We start from the raw sequence: 8962 nt of genomic DNA on the forward strand, positions 1-8962 counted from the left end.
GGTCGAGGCTGTGGTGGCCGGGAGCATGCCACTGCACTCCAGTCTGGGTGACAGAGTGAGACTCCAACTAAAAAAAAAATGTGATTAGAAAAGAGACCCGGACAGGCTCAATGACTCAGCCTATAATCCCAGCACTTTGGGAGGCCGAGGCGAGTGGATTGCCTGAGTCCACGGGTTCAAGACCCGCCAGGGCAACCTGGCAAGACCTCATCTCTACAAAAAAGCAAAAATGAGCCGGGCGTGGTAACGCGCGCCTGTAGTTCCAGCTCCTTGGAAGGCTGAGGCGGAAGGATCGCCGGAACCCAGCAGGTCAAGGCTGCGGTAGCCGGAAGCAGCCACTGGACTCCAGTCTGGGTGACAGAGTGAGACTCCAATTCAAAAAAAAAACAAAACTCGGGTGTCGTGAGGATCACCGGTGTGGTGACCACACACACAGGAGAGGGGAAGGGGCTGGGACAGGGGTCTGTCATAGAAGAGCAGAGGGAGAAGAGAGGAGGGCTGGGGCCAAGCCTGGAGCAAGCACTAAGAGGAACCAAGGGAGGAGGCCAGGAAGGGAAATCAGGAAGCGGGAGGAGAACCCCAGGGTGCAGGAGCCACAGGGCAGCAGGTTTCAGAAGGGAGAGCCATGCTGCTTACCACACGGGGTGGGGGCTTGCCCTTGGGGTTAGTGGCCAGGAGGTGATCGGTCACCTCTGCTGAAGTTGTATCCACCGTGACACAGGAGTAGCCATCAGACTGGCGTGAGTTGTGGGAGGGAGAGGGCTGGGGAGAGGAAGGGATGGGGGTGGAGACCCCCAGAGAAGAAGAGATGAGAGGTGAAGGTTGAGGGACTGAGACGGGGAAGAACTTGTGGAACCTGCTGGCAAGACTCCAGTAAGAAGGGGAGGTTAAGTGGGTGGCAGAAAATTCCAGCAAGAGGCCCCTGGAAAGGCAAAGGGACCAGAGGAAAGAGATCCTTCTGCTCCTGGAGGGGTGAGGAGAGACAGTGATTTTCTATTTGGGAAGGAGCCTGGCGTTGACATGCCAGAGAGAAGGCAGAGCTGCCAACTTAGTTATTCTGTCTTTTCCTCCACGTGGCCCAGGCAGGGCCCACCACCCCAGGAGGGACCAGGAGACCCTTCTTAAACAGCCAGGGCGATTTCTGGCCCCAGAAGAACAGAGTTTCAGAGCCTCTTCTGGGCTATCTCTGATAAACCTGCAATCTGGGAGAACTAGAATGCCCATACTTTCAAAAACGGGGAGAGAAAATTAATAAGATGGGAAAGTGTTGGCTTGATGTTGCAAAGAATCCCCAGAAAATACTAGAGCGTGACTCAGAGAGCGAGAAGAGAACACTGTATATACCCAAGAGCATAATAAAATCGTTTTCCTTTCTCCTAAATGAAGTTTCCAAGTGGAGGAGCATGGAAACAATTCATTTAATGAATGAATATTTCAGCTGAGCCCTGGGAGAAGCTCCTCGCCATGTCTCTGTGACTACATGGAGAAAAAGGACTGCATGAGAGTGCAGTTAAGTGGATTCAAAGCTGGTTACACAACTCTGGCTGAATCCAAAGAAGACCGATTTACGCAGTGTATTGCCAATCCGTGATGTCTGTGTGGGTGGGTATCAGGCACATAAAGCATGCACGAACCTTGTTTTAAAATGCACGTTCCGGCTGGGCTCGGTGACTCAGCCTGTAATCCCAGCACTTTGGGAGGCCAAGGTGAGAGGATTGCCGGAGCCCACAGGTTCGAGGCCAGCCCGGGCGACTTAGTGAGACCTCATCTCTACAATAAATCAAGAAATTAGCTGGATGTGGTAGCAGGTGCCTGTAGTTCCAGCTACTCGGAAGGCTGAGACAAAAGGACCACCTGAACCCAGCCGGTTGTGGCTGCGGTGGCCATGAGCCTGGGAGACGAGACGGAGTGAGACTCCAACTCAAAAAAATAATAATGAGTGCGGGCATGTGTCCATTCATCTCCCCCACCTACCTTCTCACCCCAAACTAGCATTCGGGATGGAAACTCAGGAGTGGCGAAGTCAATCTGCGGATGGTCCCCAGTGGTGGGGGTCAGAGTGTGATGGATGACAGTCCAGGTTTGGAATGGTTTGTTCAGGCTGGAATGTTGAACTTAAACCAACCAGAGGCGATTTCCCAGGGATAGATGGAAAGTTCTGCTTTTGGTTAAAACAAAACAAAAGCCCGTCCAGCACTAGGAAGGAGGAGAGACTGGACTTGAAAGTAATTCAGGAAGAAATTCAGGAGCTGTCTTAGGTAGACCACAAGGTCAGTGGGGAGGAGAAGGGAGGGGTCATCAGGACACGAGGTCAGGTCATTGGGGGGCGGGGAGGGTCTAGGACATGAGCCCCTCTGCGGGGAGCTGAGGGGCAATCTGGACTTGGGTTCTTCGCTCAGGCCACATTGGAAAGTGACATTCCCCGATTAAGAAGGGGAGGCCCATAGGATGAGAGGTGTTCACCAAGCAAAGGTGGGGCAGGGAAGGAAGAGAGGCCTCCAGGCAGAGGGAAGAAGAACATGTGCAAAGGCCCTGTGGTGGACGGGCCTTTGGTGGGAGACAGAGCTGAATCTAGAGGCAGTGATGATATGGACAGGGATCTGGAGGCCTTCACCAGGAAGGACATGTCCAACTTGGAAAGCAGGAGGATGATGTGGAAACCACATTCAGATGTCTGATGGGGTGTCATGCAGAATTGGTGGTTTTTCTGGGCTGCCCCCAAAGACAAACCAAGATCCAGTGGTTTAAGGAGACACAGGTTTCAGCCCGGTCTGGGAAGGAACACTCACAAGCGGAGACTTTGCAGTGAAGAACAGGCTGCCTGGCGGGTGGCCAGGGGGTGTGGGGAAGGGGTGGAGAGTGTGGGCGGAGTCTCCCATTCCCGAAGGCATCGGGAGAGACCCCAGGGCAGCACTGGCGGCTGGTCTCACTAGACCGCAGCGGTTCCCAGGCCCACCTGTGCCAGAGTCACCTGGTGAGCTGGTGAAGATGTGGGTGCCCGGGCCCCACCCAGAACTGCCACATCAGAGCCCTCAGCCTGGCCCACAGGCTCCCACCTTTCAGAATCACAGGACGGTCGCCGAAGTGAAAAGTGCGGCAGAGCCAGCCTGCCAGGGACAAGCTGACTTTGTATGACCCTTTACCTTCACCTCCCCACTCCCAGCTGCCAGAACTTGAGACGTCATCCTCCCCCCACCCACCCCTACTCCAGGAGAGGGTTCCTTGACTAAAGTAAAAAATCTCTCCATGGACACACGGAGCTTTATACATAGCTGCCAAAACTTGGAAGCAACCAAGACCTCCTTCGATAGGTGAACAGATGAACAAACATGGTGCATTGAGACAGTGGATTGTTATTCAGCAATAATAAGAAAGGAGTTACCCACGAGAAGTCACGGAGGAACCCTAAGTGCACATTACCAAGCGGGAGAAGCCAATCAGAAGAGGCTCTTCCCTGTCTTGTTTCAACTGTGACATTCTGGAAAAGGTGAAACTATGTAGACGGTTAAAGGATCAGGGGTTGGCCGGGCTCAGTGGCTCAGCCTGTCATTCCAGCACTTAGGGAGGCCAAGGCGAGTGAATTGCCTGAACCCACAGGTTCGAGACCAGCCTGGGCAACTTGGCGAGACGTCGTCTCTACAATAAATCAAAAATTAGCCGGGCCTGGTAGCGCGCCTGTAGTTCCGGCTACTTGGAAGACTGAGGCGGAGGGATCGCTGGAGCCCAGCGGGTCGACACTGGGGTGGCGGTGAGTGTGCCACTCCACTCCAGCCTGGGCGACGGAGTGAGACTCCAACTCAAAATAAAAAGATCAGGGGTTAGAGGGAAGAAGGTTGAACAGATGGAGCACGAGGGATTTTTAAGCAGCACTGCTCTTCTGTATCATACTATAATTGCAGGTGCATGCTGTAAATGCAGACACGTGGTTATATATGTGTCTCAACCCATAGACTCTACAACACTAGGAGTGAGCCCTAGTGGACACTGATAATGATGTGCCCGCCTAGGGTTATCAGTTGTAACGGACACACCACTCTGGTGTGGGATTTTTCACTGTGGGGCACAAGGCTATGCCTGGGGTGGGGCATGGGTATATGGGAACTCTGCTTTCCACTCAATTTCGCTGTGAAACTAATACTGCTCTTTAAGACATTTATTTTTTAATATAAACACAAGCTGGGCGTGATGCCTCATGCCTATAATCCCAGCACTTTGGGAGGCTGAGGTGAGAGGATTGCAGGGTTCATGATCAGCCTGGGCAACTTGATGAGACCTCGTCTCTATGATAAATTTTTAAAAAATAGTTAGGCATGGTGGCGTGCACCTGTAGTTCCAGCTACTTGAAAGGCTGAGGCGGAAAGGTGGTGATTGTGAGCATGCCACTGTACTCCAGCCTGGGTGACAGTGAGACTCCGAATCAAAAAAGTAAATTAAATTAAATTTTAAAATAGGCTAGGCTCGGTGACTCAGCCTGTCATCCCAGCACTTTGGGAGGTCGAGGCGAGTGGATTGCCTAAGCCCGCGGGTTCGAGACCAGCCCAAGGAACTTGGCGAGACCTCGTCTCTACAATAAATTTTTAAAAATTAGCCAGGTATGGTAGCATGCGTCTATAGTTCCGGCTACTTGGAAGGCTGAGGCGGAAGGATCCCTGGAGCACTTCCCAAAGTGCTGGGATTATAGGCATGAGCCACCGTGCCCAGCCTATGTTCATTTCAAGTGCTGCCTAAGAGTACTGTGAGGTCCAGGAGAGTCGAGAGGAAAAAACTCTCTTCAGAAGAGCCCCAAGGGCTGGTGAGATCTTGCTGGAAACCAGCAGCACGTTCTTGGGGCTCTGGCTTCCGGGCGGTGACTTCAGCTGTGCTCTCAAGGGTCCATGGTGCTGGGCCTGCCAGAAGAAGTGTCAGCCTTTCAGAGGAAGGAAAAAGCCACCCTGCTGAGCCCCCGGCCCGAGCAGCAGAGGCTGAGGGCAAGGGACTGGGGTTTTCCAGGCAGCCCTAGCTGCTCCCTGGGAAGGGCAGAGGGCAGCTTTCAGGTTGACGCTGGGGTGGCCATGAGTGTGTCACTGCACTCCAGCAATGGAGTGAGATGCCAACTCAAAAAAAAAATTTTTTTTTAATTAATAAATACAAACATTCTCCCTTGGGAGTCACCTCTAACCTTTGTTTGGGTCTTGCCTGTAGCACTGCAGTGGGCGTTGGTTTCTATGGAAACAGCGAGACCAACGATGGGGTGCACCAGCTCATCTACGCCTTGGACGACGCCAACCACACCTTCTCTGGGATCGACACTCTGGTAAGACTCCTGGACAGCTGGCTGGGCATGGACACAGCCCACAAAGTCAGTGTGGTCGGATCAAAGGTCCCGGTCAGACCACAGCCAGCTCAGCTGCACATTGGGGGCTGCATGACACCAGAGGGTTGAACCTCTGCTCTGGACTGCAGTGGGTCCTGCCTGGGGCTGGTGGGCAATTTGTGCTTCCCAAGCCAGGAGAAAAGGCAGAGATGGTGACGAGGACCAAAGGAGGGGTGTGGGAATGACTGTGGGATCGGATCCCATTCATTTTCCAGAGGACTGAACACTTTCCCATTTGTCAAAGGAGAATTTGAATGTGGAAATTCAGCCCTGTGGTTTCTGTGTTCCGTTTTTTGTTTTTCTTTGGAGGTGGGGGAGTTGGTTGGTTGTTTTTTTGTTGGGTTTTTTTTTTGTTGTTTGTTTGTTTGTTTTTGAGTTGAGGTCTTGCTCTGTTGTCCAGGCTGGAGTATAATGGCACGATCACAGCCCACCACAGCCTTGATCCCTTGAGCTCAGACCATCCTCCAGCCTCAGCCTCTTGAGTAACTGGGACTACAGGTGCGTGTCACCACACCCAGCTTGTTTGTTTTTTTTTGTACAGACGAGCTCTCGCTATGTTGCCCAGGCTGGTCTAGAGCAATCCTCTGACCTCGGCTTCCCAAAGTACTGGGATTACAGGCATGAGCCACCATGCCCAGCCTATGTTCATTTCAAGTGCTGCCTAAGAGTACTGTGGGGTCCAGGAGAGTCAAGAGGAAAACACTCTCTTCAGCAGAGCCCCGAGGGCTGGTGAGATCTTGCTGGAAAGCAGCAACACGTTCTTGGGGCTCTGGCTTCTGGGCGGTGACTACAGCTGCGCTCACAAGGGACGATGCTGCTGGGCCTGCCAGAGGAAGTGTCGGCCTTTCAGAGAAAGGAAAAAGCCACCCTGCTGAGCCCCCGGCCAAGCGACAGAGGCTGAGGGCAAGGGACTGGGGTTTTCCGGGCAGCCCCAGCTGCTCCCTGGGAAGGGCAGAGGGCAGCTTTCAGGAAACCAGACCTGGGACATCCACCTGGCTGTGATCCTCCCTGGGCCAGGTCCCCTGTAGAGGGGTGACAGACAGCCTCAGCAAAAGGTCCGTTTGTGTCAAGCAGCCTCGACCACAAAATCCGGCCCCAGCAGGAGAATGTAGACATTGCCCTGGCATCCTCTGGAAGAGGATTGGACCTCATCTGTCCTGTCCAGCTCCCTTAAGCTCCTCTAAGGCTTTAATCCCTCAGTTGGCTCTGGGGTGAGGGGGTCACCTTAAAGAGACAGCTGTGCCGCTCCCCTATGGCCAAGACAACTGGGGGAGAGGCCCTGGCCCCCAGAGAGGGGCGGAGGATGGGTACCGGAGCAGGGGCTCAGCTCCCCGGCAGAGCTCATCGGGTCACCCATGTCCGCTGGGACCCAACTCTGAGAAGGGAGGAACTAATGCAGGATGCCGTTGGGCAGCTGACTGGGATGGAGGAGCAGAGGGACAGCCTCATCTCATCCGAGCGAGCAAGCTGGCTGCCGGGGCAGGGAGGCAGGGATGTGGCCTGGCTGGGGGGTCTCACCCTCTGGACTCCCTACCCTTTCCCGGCGCCCTGGTAGGGGAGGGCTCCATGGTCACAGCCTCCAGCCTCGGTCTGCCCTGCCTTGGCGTCATGCTGCTTCCCCTCTTCACATACCAGCACTGTGATCCCTGGAGGAGGAGCCCAGCCCCTGTCCTGCCCAGGGGAACCCCAGCCCTGACCTTTGCTTGCTGAGAGAAGCTCCCAGAACTGCCCTGATGGGAGGAGAGCTTGAGTTCTTCAAGTGCTTATTCCACGTGATGAGAGCTGGACAGGGAGATGGAGCTGGGAACAGGCCCCGTAGGCCGTGTCCATCTGCCCTAGGCTGGTCATGCTCCAGGGCCCAGTGTGGACATTTCCCACCAAGTCCCATGCTCCCAAAAGGAAGGCTGCTGTGTCCCTGGAGATCAGGCCCTTGTCCTCTCCACCATTTCTGAAGTGTGAGTCCCAGGGATCTCTTGGTGAGGATCCAGCCTCCGCCAGCTGCTTCCAGCCTGTGGGTGTCCACCTCCTCCCTGATGAGCCCCAAGAACGTGGGATGGCGTCTGTCGGCAGGTGGAGAGGCAGCGCCTGGGCTCTGGCTGAGACCTGTGAGGCTGGTTTGGGCCTCGGGGGTCCCCCAGCACTCCAGTCCCCAGGGCTTTCAGGGAGGCAGCAGCTCTTAGAGGGCCTTCCAGATCCGAGGAGGGAAGACCAAATGCCAAATAAATGGCTTTAGATGAGATAATGCCCAAGTGAAAGGGCTGGTAAACTACCACGTGTGCTCCAACCAGGGTGACTGTGATCATGAGTGCCACTATAGTCGTTACCATAATCACCAGGGAGTAGAGAAGAGGCCGGGGTGGGAGGCTGCGGGTGGCAGAGGCAGGGGAGGGCGTGTGCACAGGTCAGGTGGCTTGGACTTGGGCCTTGCTGGAGCCCAGACCGGGCAACTGAGTGGCCAACAAGAGGCACTCCGGGGCTGCACCCAACACAGAGTCCTCCTTTCTTGGGCCGGAAGCCCCACACCTGTATCCTTCCATGTGGAGGGAAGCCAGGTGGGTGGCAGTGCTGGCTCCAGGATCAGGCAGGCCTGGCAGGGTTCTGGATCGGCTGCATGCTCCCGTTTGGGGTATTAAAAAGGAGTCATTTGGGGAGTCAGGTGGGCAAGGGACAATGGGTCCTTTCTGTGACTCCAGTGCCCGCATCTGGCCACCTGGTGAAGTGCGCCTGGACACCAACGACTCACCCAGGGCACCAAACACACTTCTTCACCCCTCGGTCGCTTTTAACATAAGGCCCCGGGCCTTGCAACCCCCAGACCCTCCAGCTGTGCTGACTTGTGTTCATGTTCTTGGTTCTAGTGGCCAGTGGGTTTCTTCTAGGCTCTCCTTGGAGCCGCTGCAGGCCCATGGGATGCCATTAGGTGAAGAAACTGAGGCACGGGGATGCGACAGTGCTGCCCCAACGTTGAAATAAGTGTGTCTCAGAGCAGGAACCGGAACCCAAGTCTCGGTGTCTTAGCCCTGGTCTCTAGCACCCCTTATCGCCATGGGCCTGGCTGTCCACCCTTCCCAATAGCCTCATTAAGCCGAGGCACTTCCGCCCTCCTAGAGGTTTTCCAGCTGGAGCTTGCGTCAGGATCATCTCCTGCAGGGCTTATTAACTCTCGCAGGCCCCGCCCCGAATTGCTGGTTCAGTAGGTCTGGGTGGGGCTGTGAGCTCGTCTCTGTAATGAGTTCCCAGGTGATGCTGCTGGCGCTGTGGGTCCAGGGACCGCACGCTGAGAACTGCTCCATCCCACAGACACCATCCTCCCACCTCTAGCTCGTCCATAACCCTGCCCAGCCTGGGAGCTGACCTGTCCCCCCCTGTTCTCAGAGCTTCTCCCTTGGGAGAGAACCTGGGCCTATCTGTGGGGTGTCCCTGGAGGGAGCATTGTGTACTAAGCCTCTAGGGAATTGGGGTGACATGGAGAAGCAGGGAGCTGTAAGTAGGGCAACGTTGTAATTTTTTTGTGTGTGTCAGACTCACTCTGTCGCCCAGACTGGAGCTCAGTGGCACGCTCCCTGCCACCGCAGCCTCGACCTGCTGGGCTCCGGCGATCCTTCCGCC

The 8962-nt window shown here is 55.2% G+C and overlaps 1 protein-coding gene across 1 annotated transcript in view; it reads left to right on the top strand.

The window, feature by feature from the left end:
- TTYH2 (tweety family member 2) overlaps positions 1-8962 on the top strand; it is a 39705-nt gene that overhangs the window by 4501 nt on the left and 26242 nt on the right. The window contains exon 2 of the mRNA XM_021710073.1: positions 5182-5293. The gene's annotated coding sequence lies outside the window, so the exon portion shown is untranslated. The remainder of the gene's footprint in view (positions 1-5181; positions 5294-8962) is intronic.

This window comes from Carlito syrichta, unplaced genomic scaffold (assembly GCF_000164805.1).
Source record: "Carlito syrichta isolate Samal-C Ts95f unplaced genomic scaffold, Tarsius_syrichta-2.0.1 Scaffold288006, whole genome shotgun sequence".
In the NCBI taxonomy this organism is placed as follows: Eukaryota; Metazoa; Chordata; class Mammalia; order Primates; family Tarsiidae; genus Carlito; species Carlito syrichta.